Below are 20,269 nucleotides of genomic sequence, written 5' to 3' on the forward strand. Positions count from 1 at the left end.
GACTGTGACGCTATTTTCTTCTAGAAACAAACTTTGTTACATTATTTTCCTGTTATCTCTGTAAAGCTGAAACAATTATTGTAAAAAGCGCTTTATAAATAAATGTGACTTGACTTGACTTAGAAGTATTTTTCATTGTTAGTTCATGTTAACAAATGAAACCTTATTGAAAACTGTTACCACAAAAACAAAAAAGAGCTTGTTATAGAAATGAACAGATCTGTTGCCTAAAAAAAATAATTATTTAGACACTTTCTGATCATTGAACAAAAATGATGAAGGAAGTGACATGTTTGATATTTTATTTAACGCATGAGATTTAGACATTTTTTTAAGTGTCCAAATACATTTGGGGCTTCTGTTTGACTATAAAGAAGCATCTTGTCAACACTGAACTGATGTGCACTTCCCACAGACAGCTAAAGTGACTTTCTTCCGCAGTTGGATGTCAAATATTTAGTCTGTCCCACAAAACTCTCAGATGAGACGAGTTCAATTCAAAGACAGCCTGGTTTCACAGCCTCAGCCCGTCGGATAACAGAGTTCAGTGTTGTGGATGTGTGTTGTGGCGATGTAGGAAACTTGTCCTCCATCACTTTCTCATTCTCGTTGAGTGAGCACAGTCAGATAGGACGCCAGGAGGTCACGCAACAAGCTGTGCAGCAATGTGACGCCCTCCCACACAACATAGTGCACACTATCATAATGATATTATGGCACGCAAGAGTTTTGACTAGACGGTACAGTCATTTTTACAGCTGTGATATAAAAGATTGCACAAATATTAAAATGTTAGTGTAGAGACAAAATCAACAATTTTAGTTCAAATGTATTAGAATTTTGAATGCTTATATATATATATATATATATATATATATATATATATATATATATATAAACCATCGCAATCTGAACGCATCTAACATAAAAATGTGTAAATATATAACACAATAATAAAATATATGTGTATGTGTGTATAGTAGTAGTTGGTTATATATATATATATATATATATATATATATATATATATATACAGTAAATTCAAGCATACACACACATATATGTGGGCCTACTGTATATTTACAAACTTTTATGTTACATGGGATTAATTGCGATTAATCGATTTGACAGCTCTTATATATACATATACTTATATATATATATATACATATATATATATATATATATATATATATATATATATATATATATATATATATACACTCACCTTTTGACTTCATGTTTACATTTACTTCAAATAAATACACATTTGTAATATTGTAATACCCATCATCCTGACCACTTTTTAAGTAAAAACGTAGGCTATAAAAAATTAGAATTTCACTCTTAACAAAATCTCTAAAAAAAAATAGAAATCAGGATGCAAAGCATATTTGATATTAATTTGGACAGTGTAAACAACACCATAAATTACTCTTGTCACCAACTGTGTTTAAGATAAATACATTTCAATGTGAGTGTCCACAGTTTTCCAAAGGGAAAATGTAAACAGCGGTGCTCTTGTTGTTGCCCAAACATTTGCGATACGTGCAATTTATACAAACTCTTTGATTAAACATGCATGAGCACCTTGAGTTTCCAGTGCTGTTATGAATGTATAGTGTTTGTACTTTTACATTTAGTGCATACAATACCAGTAAAGAAAAATAATGTCCACATGACCCACTTGTAAAATGGAAAGGGCGAATTTGTAATACATTAAACCCTGGGCAAAATAAGTTGGAAATAATTAAACATTTATGTGCTACAAAGATATTCTGTATGATTCTGTGAACTTCTACTGTAAGCGGCTCTTAATTACCGTAGCCTGATGAATTACATGACTCTACCATGAGTCATAACACACTCATACTTGCATCCATAAAGAATTAAATAGATCTACAGTGTGGCCTAATTACCTGACCATGTCGAGTAAGGGTTTCCCTACCTTGAGAGAAGATATTCATAACTTAGCCTGTTAATAAAATGTACTCGTGCCCTCATTAGCATATATGCAAATTTGCATCATTTCAATGCAAAACCTTTACTCTGCTGGCCTCGGCGTGCACCCTAACCACTCAAACTTTCTCTTTGATGTTATAAGCAAAGTCTGTCACCGATGATCCTTATTTGCATGAACCTGATACAATCCATGCTGTGCAAATTATCACGCCCCTGGAGATATCAACCAGACAGAGGAGAAATTAAGCTCTAATTCAGAAGATAAGATATTTCAAGGGCCGAGAAAACGCGAATGGTTCGGGTTGAATGCTGAATCAGGCAGTTCCGTGTGTTGTTGGCCCAGATTAAACCTTGTTAGTCACAGAGAGGCCTGACCGTCAATTCAACTTCATGGAGCTTATAACCGCAAAGAGATTCGCACAATAGAGCTTGAAGTGCTTCCGTTAGTGTGGAGGGCTAATTCAATGGGTAATGAACAGATTCCGGTGTTTTCTTTACCCTAGGAGACTGTTTTGAACACTAAAATAAAAATGTCATTATCCATTATTTATCGTTCTTGTGGGTGAGCATTGTCAACACAAAGAACAACTGGCTCAATAACTGATTCCAGCAGACGCCATAAAAACAAGTAAACCTCATCAACATCCTAAATGATCCTTATTGATTCCAAGGCACTTGGAAGAATCAGATGGTATTGTTAAGCATCGGCACGGACAAAATATATCGGAGACAGTATGGCTGTATCTTTCGAAAACAGGTAATTTTTCATTATCTAAAGAACACACACACACACACCGCACGCACGCACGCACGCACGCACGCACACACACACACACACACACACACACACACGCACACACACACACACACACACACACACACACAACACACACACACACACACACACACACACACACACACACACACACACACACACACACACACACACACACACACACACACACACACACACACACACACACACGTTATCTATATTGTATATATAGCCCTATATAATAATCGCGATTAATCACATCCAAAATAAAAGTTTCTTTACATAATATATGTGTGTGTACTGTGTATAGGCCTAATTATTTTGTATATATAAATAGACACACACATGCATGTATATATTTAAGAAAAAATTGTTATTTATATATAAAATATTTATATATAATATAAATTATGTATAAACATATATACAGTATATACATGCAAATATTTCTTACAAATATACATGCATATGTGTGTATTTATATACACAAAATAATTGTACACAGTACACATATATTATGTAAACACAAACTTTTATTTTGGATGCGATTAATCACGATTAATCGTATATATATATATATATATATATATATATTCCTTTTATATATATATATATATATATATATATATATATATATATATATATATATATATATATATATATATATATATATATATGCCTATAGGCTAGCTAGCTAGAATTTAGTTGTCTAGTCGTGATGATTTTTCAATTAGCCTCTTTAAGCAGATTAATTACACCAGTAGGTGGCGGTAATTAACTGTCTTTACGAGTCATTTACATTTATTGACTCATTCAACCGATTCCTTAATAAATGCTTACTCATTTAGGCGACTGTCTTTGTGAGTGAGTCATTTGAATCGTTCATCCAACCGATTTGTCCAAAACTCTAGTTCATTCATTCAGGATAAAAAAAGAAGAAAAAAAAAGGTTTTTGCAGTGTCGGTGCAGTAACTGTCGTTGTGTTGGGAAATGGTTTCGTTGGCGGACCAAAACAGACAAGTAGCGATTGTGGTTCTAAAAGGTAAGTTATTAATTATTAACTTATTGTGGTATAAAAACACCACTAAATCGTGCTGCCTCATGAATGTTAACTTCTCAGAAACGGGCCGATTTTCTAATTGTTAACGAAGGCTTGGACACGTTTTTTGAATTTAGCATGAGAAAGTAACAAAGCTGTTCGTCAAGTATGTTATAATTTGTCAAAATGATGACATACTAAGTCATGACGAATAGTTTTGTAAAAAAGTTTGTGGAACTACTTTCTTATGCTAAATTCATAAAACTTCTCATTTTGCTTTATATGACTGACGTGTTTGCGATTCACCATTAGCTTATGGCGGAAAATTAGTTTTTAGATTTTGTGCTATTTAAGATAGCACAAAATCTAAAAACTAATTTTCCGCCATAATGCAGGCTATGCATGCCAACACTAAAAGGTCAAAAGGTAAACAGATTCATTCAGTTACAGATATTGTCTTTCTAGGCTGTATGTTTCGTAGGCAGTGTGAATATTTGAAAAGTTTGAAGCTGTTCTAGTTAACACACTGATCTTCCCTGTGGTTTGTTTTCCCAGCATGCCTTAGCTCCCCCACCGGTGTAGTACAAGGGGGCGGCAGCGTGTATGCAGGCACAGCGATGGGTACATTACTGTTGTCTGTCTCATCCTTCCAACATTTATGAAATTCAGATCAACTGATGTGACCCAAAAGTTTCACTATCAACAGAAATGAGATTTTAACACTTTCAGAAGCAAAGTAGATGCAAATATTGCAGCTATGCACTTTCTAAGGTGTTCTAATGCTGAGTCTCCTTCCATAAACATTTGCTGGGATTTTTATTTCATATGTACAATTTATTGCATAGAAAATTACCACACCTCTCCTTAAATCCTTTAATATTAGCATTAATAGTGGTGATGCTTTTCTTACTGTTGGTTTTGATTGACAAAAAAATTAACATAAAACGATCCTAGGTAACCACATAGCTGAATTACAGTGCAATCCAGTGACTGGAATGGAAACGAACAGATGCAAATCCACATATGGATGTAGTTATGGATGAAAAAAAGGCAAGAGAGAGTTGCTGGTAAAATTTCACACCTGTATCGCTGAGCGTGTTCGTGTGGACAACAACTAAGCAAGACTGATTACCGGTCTGATTACTCTATGCAAATTACTCTAATGTCCATGCCAAAAATAAATTTTAGGGAATCAGCACGTTTCAATCCGGCTCTAATTAAGAAGTCCAATGAGGAAGAGAGGGGGGAAAACACGTGTAGAAATGGAGCACATAATTTATGTGCATTGATCTCCAAACCCCTGGAGCCTCAGTGGTGCCCTAGCCTGATTCCCCCTCGGGTCAGTCCTCTGGGCACCCGTGTTCGCTGGCTGAACCTCTCACCGCTGGTCTTACTGTCCCGTGTGCTTCTCATAGCCCAGCGTGTTTCCTCGTGGGTGTTTGAGCAGCAGCGCTTTGTGTCGGATAGCATCTTCTTCTTTTTGAAGGGAAATAAATGTTCAGCACTATGGATGAAAGCGAACCACTTCTGTCTTTACGTGAACGTGTTCTTCAGTAAAATTAGCAACGTACTGTGCAATAACTGAACCTTAAAAGTATTTCACCTTCAAAACCTGAAAACGTCCTCAAGATAGACGACTGCAAATAAATTAGGCATTATGTACTGAAGTGACTCTGTTTAATTATAGTCCATACTGCATATATTAGAACAATATATTCCTATATATTAGAACCAAACCTTTTTTCTTTCTTTTTTTGGCAACTGAACCTCTTTTGTCCTGAGATTTTAAATAATGTACTAACTTTTCAATAAATATAATTAAAACATTTTTTTTTTTACATTTTCTTATGAGTGTTTGTCTGTGCAAAATTAATTTTTTCATCTCAAGCCCACCAGTTTGTAGGCCTTGTTTGGCTCAGGTTTGGTAGCAGATCTCTGATTTGAGAGACACAGACGGAGGTTTGATTACTTTCAGTCTTTGTGTCAAAAAAGATTCCAGTTGGAGTTCAGAGATTGGAGATTGTTCTTCATGTATGGTCTGTTTTTCTTTAAAACTTCACTCACCGTGAGTCACGCAGGCTGAGACACGGCAGCAAGGCCTCATGGGTCGCCAGACAGAACTGCACGCACATTCAGACGTGCCGTTTCTGCACGGAAACCACCAAGTGCAGTCACTCCATCACCATCTTGGTCTTGCCATCCGACCTCTCTTTTTCTATGCTATGCCCTCCACCCCTGACAATGGAGAAACTCTTACTATTTTCAGCATCAAATATAGATGGTCTGCCCGTGCATGTTGTGTTGCACTTGAAGCGTGTTTGTATCTGTGTGCATGAGCGTGTGAGGCAGTGGAAGTGGAGCGGTTCGTTTCATTAGCCGCAATGTTTCATTCATGAGAGAGCTTTTCACTCAGGCTCCACACCGCAAGACTCAGAGTCACGAAACGAGCTGCACATGCAAACGGCCATGAAATCAGATGCGCAATACTTCGATCCATGACAACTTTCTATATTTATGACATACGCTGATGTTGTTAAGATGATGGAGCACAATCTATCTTTTTCTTTGAGTGCTAATGGACCATATGATGATGAAGAGCATTCATCCATTATATTATTATTGCTGTAAACTATTTTGTATATTTTAAAAGACCAAAAAGCATTAGATGCTCATTAACTCATTAGCTCATATAGACAGATATTCATGTTATACAGACCATGTGAACAGCATTCTTGTTCTATTTTAGAAACAGAAAAAAAGCTAAATATAGCCTATAAAAGTAATTAAAAAGAATTTGTAATCATCTACTGTAAATTAGAACATTAATTTGGGGTTGTTTTTTAAAATAAATGTTATTCAAATATTTCTAACCCATACACATACTCATCATTTATATTTCAATAAAATAATTAACTTTTTACAATTTCCAACATCACTGACACCAGGTAGAAAAAAGCATGCAAGTTCAGAATTGAGTTTGGTCTGTACGGATAGACTACGATCCCTTTACTAGACATCAGTACATTGCAATATTGATGCTTAAACAATATACCGTGCAGCCCTTCCTTAAAACCTGTCTTGCAGCAACTGAAATGTGTTGTATTTAGGCTAGTTTATAAATATTTTAATGCAATCTTCAGTCTTTCAAATAAAAAATAATCTTTTGAATCTTTAGTGGTAGTGGTATATTTGAGCATTTACCTGGCAACCCTGGTTTGAGGGTGAATTTGGAAGAATTCATCACTAGCTCGAATGTCAACTTTCTACCGACAAACTTAAAGATGTTGTTTGTCGCATCCTTCAAGCCAAGCTGAGAGTTTAAATGATGAGAAAATCAACAAGACAGAAAAGAAGAAACAATTTGAGCTGTGCCCCGTCTGCGCAGCACGGCTAAATTGAAGAGCCTACGTGAATGCACCTTTTGATTTGATGGCTTATGTAGATAGAGAGGGCAGAACGTTCCCTCTGAGCCTGTTCGCACAAAAGGAGAGACAGATTTGAGGCAGGAGTAAATCCTGTCTGTGTCTATGGCGCTCAGAGGAATATGGCAATGCATTACTCATGCGGCACCTTATCAGCTGAAAGGGTTTGGCTATTGGTGTACAATTAGACGTGCTAAGCCTTTATTTAAGAGAAGCTAGTGAAACAGCCGCCATGTTGGGTGGGCTCTGAGAGTCTCAACTTTTCCTGGGTGTTTTAAAGGGGGCTGATTCCCCCCACCCCCCTTTTTTCTTTTCTTTTTTTCCTCCTTTTTTTTAAAGTTGCTTTACTGTTCAAAAACACCTTATTTTTTCAGATATTCTCCATTGTTGCAGCACCTCTCTTCCCAGTCTGTCAGTAACGCTCTGGGGTGCGTTTCCCAAAGCCAACTATGGTCGCAAGTTCCGTCGTTACCAATAGAGTTCAATGGAAATTGCGATCATAGTTGGCCAACGATGCTTTTGGGCAACACACCCCTGTTTAGTTCCTGTCTCTATGAAGCCCCTCCTTCTGAAAAGCGCAATGTGTTCTGATTGGTTGAACTGCTTTAAGTATGTTTGGGAAGTGTCACACCCCTTACCATAACCTTACCATATTCTGTATTCTGACTTGGAAAAACCTCACATGTAGTTAGTTAATTGGGTTGCACGTACCTTTTCCTGTTCTGTTTACTGTTATTTTTTAAAGCTAAATGACATTATGTGGCTTTGTGGTTGAAGAAATGCCAACACTAGTGTCTGTTAAATGAACAATGTAAAATGGTATGCAAAATCTTTCTACTCAGTATGTATGATAATTGATAAGTCTGATGACAAAGTAATGGAAGGAAATAAACAAGTTTATTATTTAATCGGAAGTAATGATCATAAACTGAGGAGTTAGTTGTAGAGCCTACAAAGTCGAAGGCAGAACTGTGTTTAGGGCGGGACACTTGCATGACAAATATTAGTGGGCCATAAAGAAAGACACACGGACTGGGGTCGACTGCTGAGAACAACAGATGTCACTGCTGGAGACGTCCTTGAAATGACACTGGGACTACAAAATTAATTTGCTCAGATTTGCCCTATTCAGGGGTGATCCAATTAGTAACACAAAATTATTTAAAATTCAATTTACTGAACTTTGCCCTCTTGCACTTTGACCCTGCATATCCATTAGGTACCATGAGTTTATGCTGTCATTAGCCACGCAGAAACATGTTTTAGAATATGAATTTAAGCTTCTATTATTTTTCAAACAGGATATTAAGTACAAAGTGGGTGTTTCCCATATTCTTTTTCTGGAAAAACAAAATGCAGAATATAAGCTAAATAAATGTTGTAAACAGCATGGCTGTGGGAAATATATTTTCAAATTTAAAATATATTGCATTTAAACCTTCCAATGCCAGAATATATTTTAAAAAATTTACTTCAAAGTGCAAGAAAATATATTTCCAATCTTAAAGGATTGGTTCACCCAAAAATGAAAATTATCCCACGATTTACTCATTCTCAAGCCATCCTGTGTACATGACTTTCTCCTTTAAGAGAAACACAGTCGAAGGTATATTTAAAAATATCCTGGCTCTTCCAAGCTTTATAATGGGAGTGAATGTTACGTTAGATTTTGAAGCCCAAAAAGCGTATCCATCCATCATAAAAGTAATCCATACGGCTCCAGGGGTTAATCAAGGCCATCTGAAGTGAAGCGATGCATTTGTCCATATTTATAACTTTATAAACTATAATCACTGGCTTCCAATAACAGCCGTATACAAGTCTAGTTCTGGGGGAAGAGTCTTTAAAATACATTTGGAGTGAATGCAAAATGTATTTAAAAAATATTTTGGACGATAAAAATATTTACATTTAAAATATATAAATAGCGAACAAAATAGAGTAAATATAAGTTAACAGCATGGCTTTAGAAAAAATATAAAATATATTTCATTTAAACCTTCAAATGTCAAAATATACTTAAAAATGTATTTTGCTTACATTTGCAAAATGTATAAGAATACATTTTGTGTGAATGCAAAATGTATTTTTCCAAATAGATTTTAGACAATCATTAATATTTACATCAAAAACATTCAATATAATGTTTCCTTTCTTCTTTCTACTGTCCTATGAAAACACGTGTCAATGAGACCCAAAATAACACATGTAAAGTGCTTTTAATCATTTTGTTTATTGGAGTGTTACCTGCACAACCTGCCATGATCCTCAGTGCCCTTGCTAGGTCGCCATTCGCTGGGCTTGGCAAAAGTCTGGAGCTCCTTCGTACGGCTGGCAAGCGGGCGGCCTCTGGGAGTCAGGATTGTGTGATAACACTTTGAAATGATAGTTTAGCCCAGGAGAGCACTTGACACGCAATATATTCCTCTCTCCAATCGACAGCCAAAGCAAGCTCAGAGCAGGGTAAACATGGGCTGAGGGCGTAGACACACTGCGAGGTCCCGAGGATAGAGCGCCCATCTCACGCATCCGGTCCACTGCACAATTACCACTCTGTCCATCACGGGTCTTCTCACCGGAGGCTTTTCTCACCCACCGCAGACGCATTCATTCTCCTCTCGGCCTGTCTGTGTATTCAGCCTCGACAACTGCAAATAGACAACAGGTAATGTATTGACAGTCTAATAAAGAGTGTTGGCACTGGATATAAATCACGCAGTGCTGCATGTTTATTTGCGGGGGCGACTCTAACCTCTTTGTCATATTAATAGTTATCCAGATGAGATGAGGAAGGTGTCAAGGGAAGGACGAAAGGTGTTCCTGCACTGAGAAAACAACCAATTGTGAGTTTTCACTGTTTTTTTTCTGTATCTCAAGTACTGCTTGACAAGACGAACTGTCGCTCTCACTAGACACAGACTGATAGGTCCAAAACATACTCAACTGATGGGTCACAAGCTGTTTTCTGTTCGGAAAGGGTTGTAGACAGCTGGGAAAAACAATGCTTAAGTGCAAAAAATAAAGCACACGCACTACACTTATCGTTTAAGATTCCGCATTGGAATGCAAGCAAAAGCTTTACCATCAATTCATGTATGAAAGTGCTGCCTAATTGGCATACTAAACAATTAATTGCTTGTTTTGATGTTACTTTTAGGGACGGGTAATAAACTGGGGTGCATCAAAAGTGGTGTTTTTAGAAAATATACAGAGACATCTTGCTTACTTGCAAATACTTTTAACGAAATTATTGAATATGTTTCAAACATTCAATGCTGCAAACCTTTTCATATCCAACAATCTAGTTCAAAGTCAGGCCAGCAGTGATACTAAACAGACCCGTTTCCTTTGGCAAACAAATACAGGGTGTTAGGCAGTAGACAGAACAGGGGAAAAAAACAGATTTCGTGTTAGTTAAATATACCATAAACACTTATTGTGGAAAAACATAATTTATTGAATAAGCGTTATTTCGAGTGCTGGTCCAGACTAATGTTGCGCAGTACTCTTTAAACGTGTAGTAGTGGATTTTCCCCCAATGTTTTATTCGAGAAGGGTCTGTCTGAGACTTCAGTCGACCTTCACAGAAACAACCACAGCAGCGGTGAGCGTGGACTGGAAGTGTTTGACAGCTTACATTTAAGGAGATCACAGCAACCTTGGCTGTGTGCAATCATCACTCCAAGGACTTTACTGTTCCAGAATTTCAAACTGTACAAAACGACCCAAAAAGAGCACCCAGAATTATTTAAAATGGAAGAATATTACAATGCACTAGAATTGAATATAATAAGTGAATTGGAATCTCATTGAAATGAAGGGGAATGATAAAATATAGCTATCGTATGGTAACATTTCCATTGAAAGAAGGACTCTAGAACAGAATATCACAGATATTTGAGGGTTTCTCTCTATTAAATTACTTTCTCCTTTTTTAACAGTTGTGAAGTAAGTTTCAAACCAAATGTAGTACCTACTATACAGTATGTGGTTTCAGACGAAGCAACAGACTCCGTTTTAGCATTTCAGTACAGCTCAACCAATGGCAGGAGTTTGGGGCGGGGACTCTCTGTTTGCCTGACCAATAGCAGACAAGGTGAATCCTATTTGAAAACAGAGATTATTTTTACATTACAGAAATTATATTTCTTTTAGAAAAGTTCAGCTTAGAAACCCATTATTTCCAGCCAATAACAGCTGTGTGGACACATCCGACAGCTTATTAGCACAGTAACAATGATTTGGAGTATATCTGAGGCGGATTTGCCGTAATTAGATTGTCTCTTTTTCTCTCCCTTCTGCTGCACTCTTTCATTTGAGTGAAAGATACACATTTTCACTTGTTCCTCTTCAGCCCATAAATATGTTATTAATGAGAGAATAATTTATAGCATGTCATGATAGCAATAAATGACAGAATATTTGCCAGAATTACTTATTGCCAGGAAGCCTAGCGGCCAGATGGCTAGCATTTCTAAATAAGAAAAAAGAAATGATATAAACAAGAATGGAGATGAAAAACCAAGACATGCTGCATGGACACTAAACCTATTTTTTAATCAGTAATAAGTATTTTTAGCCATGTTTTACATAATTTTTTTTGGTCAGTTAAAAACACTTAGTAGTAATGGTGTCACATTCTAACCTGTGATAACATTTACTCTCACTTCTCAATAATTAACAGAGTTCTTGATATCTGTTTCTCTTGATGATTGCAGTTTGAAATCCCAATGTGTTCTCATTACTTAATTGTATGAAAAATTTACCAGTTAAGGCAATGAAATGTAATAATATTACAAATGTTTTAAATGTAAATGAATGAAATTGCACATGAGGTTTGAATGGAAAAATTCCAGTAATTCCAGTTAAGTAAAATTTTCTGAGGATTCATAATTATACAGATCTAAAGTTGTACTGTACGTACTGCAAAAAAGATTTATGTTTCAGAGGCTGTCAAAACATTGATCTTGTACATTTCATTATCTATCCGAATAGATATAAAAATGCATGTGTATGCTTAACAGTTTTTTCAAGCTTACTTTATGTGGTTATGTTTGGATGCATACGGAGAAAAACATATGTAGCCTATATATTGAAATATTTTATATGTACTGTTTGAATTAAGTTTGTGTGATTTAGTGTTGTAATTAAATAAAACTAAAAAACTATCAAACACATTTTTTTGGTATAAATAATATATATATATATATATATATATATATATATATATATATATTAGATGAAAAACTTAAATACTAAAACTAAACTGAAATAAAAATTAATTTAAGATAAATAACGTATCGAAATGACGAAAAACGAAAATTAAATTGAAAATATAAAAATAAACGCGAAAGCAAAATAGTACATAAATAAAACGAAGTTACACTGGTGTGTAACACACACACACACACACACACACACACACACACACACACACACACACACACACACACGTGTGTATATATATATATATATGTATATATGTAAATGTGTGTGTATGTGTAATATAATATAATATTCCATAAAATATGGTACTTATTTTTTAATACTAGTCACAACACCAACTAAGGCAACACACATTTTTTAGCAACATAATTTTATATTATATTTCTAACCCATAATTTATAATCTGGAATATAATTAAAGTTCTCTCTCGCCTGGTTTTCCCCGTACGCACTGGGCTTTGTAACGAGAGGCGTCTGACTGTCTACCAGAGTACTGTGTTCCAGTGGGAGGGCAGACACCGTTACACCTGAGATCAGCTGGTAAACCCCTTCAGCTGTAGACGTTTGGGGTTGGATGTGTGTCGTTATCGTTAAGTAAACTGCTGTCTCCCTGCCTAATGAAGACTGAGATCATTCAAGCGGGACATTATGAATAAGGTAATCAAAACTGAAGCGTCGCTCTCTTTAAAATCATTTACCGAATAGGTCACATTTATTTATGGATATGAATATGGCAAATTAACAAGTGTGTTAATTTTGTCTCACAATTGCCCTTTTATAGTTTATAGTTCATTATACCCTAAATAACTTAAAGCTAGTTGATTAATAACTGTTGGAAACATTTACATCCTCCTTTAAATTCTCTTAAATTCTCTAATATTGTTTTCTGATTTTAGTTGTGCATTTCACGTGGATAATACAGAGCCACCCATCCATCCATCCATCCATGCACCCATCCATCCACCCACCCATCCACCCACCCATCCATTCACCCACCCATCCACCCACCCACCCATCCAGGCACCCATCCATTCACCCACCCATCCACCCACCAGTCCACCCATCCATCCATTCACCCACCCATCCACCCACCAGTCCACCCATCCATCCATTCACCCACCCATCCACCCACCAGTCCACCCATCCATCCATTCACCCACCCATCCATTCACCCACCCATCCACCCATCCATTCACACACCCAAATCCATTCACCCACCCATCCACCCGCCAGTCCACCCATCCATCCATTCACCCACCCATCCACCCATCCATTCACCCACCCATCCATCCACCCATCCATCCACCCATCCATCCATCCATCCATCCATCGATCCATCCATTCACCCACCCATCCACCCACTCATCCATCCATCCACCCATCCATCCACCCACTCATCCATCCATCCACCCATCCATCCACCCACTCATCCATCCATCCATCCACCCATCCATCCATCCACCCATCCATCCATCCACCCACCCATCCATCCACCCATTCACCCCCCCATCCATCCATCCATCCACCCATCCATCCACCCACCCATCCATTCACCCACCAACCCATCCATTCATCCACCCATCCATCCATCCATTCACCCACCCATACACCCACCCATCCATCCATCCACCCATCCATTCACCCACCCTTCCACCCATCCACCCATCCATCCATCCATCCATCCATCCATCCATTCATCCATTCATCCATCCACCCATCCACCCACCCATCCATCCACCCACCCATCCAGCGTAACAGACGCTGGTAGTTCAAGTTGATAAGGGAGGCCAACATGGCGAATATAGTACATCCAGATTATATTCATACTACACACATTCATACTATATAGAATGTACTTTTTTAGCGGTCATGAAGTAATTACTTATTAAAAATCAGTACCTACTCAAGAGAGTATATGAGTATGCGAGAGGATATATATATATAAGCTGAATAAATCAAGTAGCTGCAAATGCATTGTGAATATAGGCTATTAGTTTAAGCTTGCAAATATTTCCAATCACATAGTCAATGATTTTGAAAATAATAAATAAATAAATAAAGTTTAAATAGTGGTCTCAAAGCTTTGCATTAAAATAATGGCTTTTCCCAGGTGTTGGTCGATAAAAGAACATGCTCATAAAAACATATTTTCAAAGCCATGCTAATGGTTTGGACCCTAGAGGCTTTTTGCTGTGTAGTTCTCTCAATGTCATAATAAAAGAATCTCAAGCTCCCTGCTTGGTTTGAGTCCGAGTCAGAGGTCAAGTGTTTGAAGTGAAAAGCCGTGTGAAAATCTCTATTGTATGGAGACGGGCAAGGCGGACTGACACTCTTTAACAGTTAGCAGAGCTGGTTCAAGGTCTCTCCTTGACATCTGAGAATCGAACTGCCTGTTTTTCTGAAACGAAGAGAAGAATGGTACTGCTCGTCTTTAAGACATGATAGGTTAATCTTACAAGAGAAAGAGAATTTTAAAGCCTTAAAATGAATTTTAAAACCTTAAAATGATAGTTCTGACGTGAGTAATATTCGTTTTGTTTGTTGTTATTTTGTAACCTAAATGATATATATCTTTTAAAACGTATAATGTAGTGTTCTGTCTATCCGTCTGAATCATCCATCCATCCATCCATCTATCGATGGAGAGAGAGAGAGAGAGATAATACATATGTAACAAATATATAGTTGAGTAAAGAAAATATACTAAAAATGCTAAATTTAACTCTTGTGTAGTTACTCAGAAAAACAACAGGAGGTTATTTAAAGTATAAGGGTAAGAGAATTTGAAAAAATGGTCATGGTACAACCATAACTAACATTACAAGTGTGTTTCAGAAAGAAAAAAAAATCTAGATGTAATATGGCATATTTAAAAGATTTAGAGGAGAAAACCAGTCACTGTCAGGATATATTATGGCTTGCAAAAACAGTCTAACCTCTGAAATTAAGGTGACTGACTCAAAGATTCTCATTGATGTTTATAATATTCCTTGTGCGCAGTGAAGCTCGTGTCCCTGGAATTGACTTCTCAAAAACAGATTAGTGTGGGTTGACTGCTTCAGAAAATTGCTGACCTTTCCCACCTTGTAGCAACTAACACAGTTCTGTCACTGTAACATCTGAAGTGGCCAATAAAGTTTAATCGTCCAAACATTCATTCATCCATTAACAAAGTGCAGAGCCGCCTCTAATGGAGTGAGGGTCAGGACTCTCCGCTTGTGTGTCTGTGCAAGAGCTTTCTTCAATACTAAGACACACACATATAGAACACACTCAAGTGTACACTCATATAAATAGACTTCTAATAAAGCTGTATCGAAAATCTAGTTGAGCTATGTTCGGAGCTGTTGTAAAACGAGTTATTTTAGCTATTTTATAAAACACCAGCAACAGCAATACTATAAAAGACACCTACTGTATGTTCATTTTATAGTTACATTAAAAAAACCACAATAGACATTTTTTTATCAAGCAATATGGTTCATTGGTCTGCAAACTTTAGGCCATTTATTGTTGACAAGCAACATAGCTGCGAACAAATAAAACAATATTTCATGTCCGTGTATTTATTTTGGTTGAAATGATTTTAGAGCTTTACCTGTATATTATCTTTGTATAAAGCCAGCCAATCAAATTTGAGTTTGCTGTTATTTATGATAGTTATAAGTATGTTATTTTAGTTCTCAGATGCCAGTGATGCTAAACGGCACGTGATGCCCGTGGCCTCCATGTGACCCCGTCCTTTTAACATCTCAGTCTGTCTATTCTCTGCTTGTTCGACTCCAGCGCTCCAAGCTTTGTTTTTCCTCCTGACCCGAGGTCTAGTCTTTGATCACAGCTCTGCCCCGAAGGCAGCCTGCCAACGCTAAACTTATCCAAACCACTTTCTCTCACCTCCAAACACACGCATCTCAACCAGTGTTTATTCTCCTCCGTTCATCACGACCTGCCACTCATCATCACTCAAACAGACTCGAGAAGTTGCGATGCTCAGAAACAAACGCGAAAGTTGAAAGGAGAGTCGGCAGCGGGGACACATCAACCCCGACGAACGCGGGTAAATTTGAGGCGCATCTTCCTTCATCCGTAATTTCCAAGTCCTCAAATAGAGATTAACTTCAGCTGCCCTCTAAACAGAGCGAGACGGGTCACTGAGGTCTGGTCTGACTCGCTCTGAGAGGGCGTCCCACTGAGATAATCACAGTTTCCATCGCAGCCTCGACTGGCCGTGGCCAAACCAGACCTCCTTCAGGCCAGAGGATGGGTTATTTGATGGCACTCTGATTATGCATTGAAGAAAGGAAAGGGAAATGGAGAATTGTACAGAGAGGGAGAATTTTCAGGGTGCTAGAACTGTAATTATATGAGAAAGAGGATCAAATGTAAAATGCAATTAGATGACAATGGAGAAAAGTGTTGTTTGCTAAAACATTGTAAATTCACTTCATCACATGGTGTCGATTGTCTTATTGCTTTTATAAAATGGCCCCAGAACAGTTATATTTTAGTATTATTTATATCATTTTATTTTAAAAATAATTTCAGTTCTGATTTTAATTTTTAGTAATTTTGTCATTTTTAGCATTTATTTTTATATTTTCAGTTTTCACTGTAATTTGATGTGCTTTAATTTAAATTTAAATGTTGTTTTAATTAAAATTAATTTTTTTTTTCAGTTACTGGCCAAGACAACATTTAAAAAAAAAATCTAATATTTATATTTTTTCAGCTTTATTTCAATTAACAAAACATACTTTTTTTAATAGTTTGTTAACAAGACTGTCTCAAGTAGTTTAAACCTATTAAATTGCAATGATAATCACAATAAAAAAAAAATTTTTTAAAATGTATTTAAATTTAATCTAGTAATGAGGTGTCATGAGCCAAGGAATCAGATGAAAAATAAGAATTTTGTTTCTATCCTTTATGGTTCAAAAGTTATTGACATATGCCTGAGTGCAACTTTGGACAGTTGGTGGCGCTAGAGTAATTAAATTAGAGAGTCCAAATTTGTTGTGGTTAAAGTTCAGACTGTCCTCGATCGGTGTGCCAAATTTCATAACTCTCGCACAAGCGGTTCTATGAGCTGCCATAGACTTCCAGAAAGAAATGGAAGAATAATAATAAGAACGCCAACGGATGCAATAAGTGCCTACACACCTTCAGTGTTTGCCCCCTAGTTATTATATTCCTGTTTGCTCCAATAGCAAAATAAAAAATACGTAATGACGTTTCCAAAACTTTCCAAAAGAGGGAAAAATATAGAAAGATTGATTACAGCATTCAGAGGCGATAAAAATGGCAAATTTGCCGTAACTTGCTCAGGCCTTGTATTAGAAACATAACATGGTTTAACATAAGAATTTGTGTAATTAATGATTTTTGCTTTTTTAAAGAACAGGAGGGACGACTGAACCTGGAATATTCACTGTTGAGGACGAACTCTTCAAGTTTCCCAGGTCAGTGACATCACACCTTTAACAGATATTTACCCACTTCCTCAGTAACTAAACTGAATAAACATTCACAAGTTCATATTTCTCTGGTCAAGAATTGTATTTCTATGCCCAGTATGGAACAGAATTGTCCTTTTTCAGTGTAAGTACCTTGCAGAGCAACCATCTGCTATGAAGACCTCGTCATTTCGAGACACAGCAGGTTGTTTGTTAAAGCAATGTTTTATAAGATGAATTATGATATAATATATTCAAACCACCTGTGGTGTTATAAAATAACCAGATAATTGAGGGCAAAGAACAAAACTACAGCCATCCCACAGCATATCACTATTATGAATAATTATTAAGACAGCATATGATATTCAGTGGTGTTGACTGATTTAGGTCTGATTATTTCTTTCCTTGTGGATTAATTAATTTCTTAACCCTTTATTGTTAATTAAATTTAGAAAATACACCTTTCAGTCAATCACAATTATTTTACTGATTTGCAACTAGCACTCTGCATATGTTAGCAGTTTTAACACAGAGTCTCCTTCAAACAAAGATCAGTGATCAAAAAATAACTGAAACTAACTGTTGAATAGACAAAAATAGACGAAGATGCTGAGTCCAGATGGTGTAGCTCCAGGATTCACCAACAGGGGCTTACCGACAAAACATTCATCTAGAAAAACTAGGCACTAATAAGTGTGTAGTGTACTTGCAGTTGTTTTGATGCGTCAGTCAAGTGTTCAGACAGACTGTGTTTCAGGGTCCGAAGGGACTGCTGGGATATGGATATGTCTGCAACTCGCTGTGACGGGTCCAATACCATACGATACAATGAAAACTCTACAACCAAACAATAACCATTGTTCATATTGATATGTAAATATAATATCCTTGTGTGCCTCTAACAAAAATGTCACATTGTCAGCCCAAAGCCGGTGATTGCAAGGCGCTTTCTGCTGTGATCGGTGTGTGAATGCCATATTGTCTGAGCGTTTCTGTGTGTGTACGTCCCTGTCAGCGGAGCTGGAATCAGCCGGGTCACGTCGATGCGCCTCAGCCCAAACAGCTGTCAGCTGTGGGGTTTGGCTCCAGCTGCTGGGAGCCGTTCTGGGCCCGAGCTGCTGGGCTTTTTCACACTCACAGATGCCTAACTAGGATCGCGTGGCGCATTGTCTTTCTCCCATTTGGGCGATGTCTGCGCTGCATGTTAATTGCGAATGTTTATTTTCATCTCCGAGCAATGTATAATTGCGTTTTTTTTTCCTGCTTGTATTGCACTTGCTATTGTGGATAAGATTTGACTATTTAACAGTTATTAGAAATGAGTGGCAAGTAATTTTAATGAAAAGTCATGTCTTTACTGCACTGAATGTGGCAGATGTTTCAAACTGCAGACCTGGCCACAAACTTGCACTTGTTTTTTTTTCTTCTAAATATAGGTTAATCTCATGAGTCATATTTCACCTCAAAATTTAAAGGAAAAATTTAAGAAATTATATTTTGTATAAAGAAATTAATTGTGTGTGTGATCCCCTCCTCCTTATTTGCATTGTGACATTTAATTACATTATGCAAATTTTTCCATCATAAATTCTCATTTATTATTTAGGTTTTTTTTATTGTAATTTCCATCACTCAATGGCTATAATTATTAAATTCTTATTAGAATACTGTTAATACATTTACAATTATTTACATGATGTTGGCCTAGAAATACTGTTAAAGGGAATATGTGTAGTTTTTTAGGTATTTTATTATCTAAAAGCAATATTTTTATTCATAAATATGTCATCAATGGTTTACAAATACCTCTGCCAATTATCTGACTTATCCTCGTAAACGAAGAATTTATTATCTTTATATAGGCTTCCATGTAGTTCCGCCATCTTGAAAAACTATAATAGCAGACAGGGTCAAAAAAGTACTAGGCCAACGCGTTTCCACAACACGTTTTCGTTCAGAGCCAGCGTCACGTGACTGAAAGCCACAGAAACGGAGGAGCAGAGCAGTGAGAGGCGCTTCACGGCCCCGGCAAGTTTAAAAGGCTGCATTGCACTGTTATTATTCATACTGTAACATTTGTTTGTTCGCTGTGTCAGGTTGCAGTTTCTTTGAGATAACAAACCTGTTCACCCGCAGGAAAACTCGACGAAGTGCTATTAGAAGACATCCTGTCATAGCTTTTTGGTACATAACAGCTACCGTAGATGCAACACGCTTTTGAAAAAGCGATGCGCTGGAGAGCACAATTAGTTTGAATGCAAAATCAATTTCACCGCTAGATGGGAGAAATTCCTAACAATGTCCCTTTAAATACAAATTAAATATCTATTGCAGTAACGAAATTTTTGAGTGGAACCGTGCTTAGTCATCAAAAAAGTAATGACACAATG

At 36.8% G+C, this 20,269-nt stretch overlaps 1 long non-coding RNA gene across 1 annotated transcript; it reads left to right on the forward strand.

Moving 5' to 3' along the window:
* The first annotated feature begins 3,711 nt into the window (after positions 1–3,711).
* Positions 3,712–17,895, forward strand: LOC143712136 (uncharacterized). Its single transcript, XR_013195010.1, has 5 exons — positions 3,712–3,779; positions 4,332–4,397; positions 9,641–9,863; positions 9,970–10,041; positions 17,820–17,895. It is a non-coding gene; the product is annotated as an uncharacterized LOC143712136 (long non-coding RNA).
* Positions 17,896–20,269: the final 2,374 nt, after the last annotated feature.

The sequence above is a fragment of the Siphateles boraxobius genome, unplaced genomic scaffold (assembly GCF_051911475.1).
Source record: "Siphateles boraxobius isolate OS27281-9 unplaced genomic scaffold, OSU_SipBor_1 5, whole genome shotgun sequence".
NCBI classification, from domain to species: domain Eukaryota; kingdom Metazoa; phylum Chordata; class Actinopteri; order Cypriniformes; family Leuciscidae; genus Siphateles; species Siphateles boraxobius.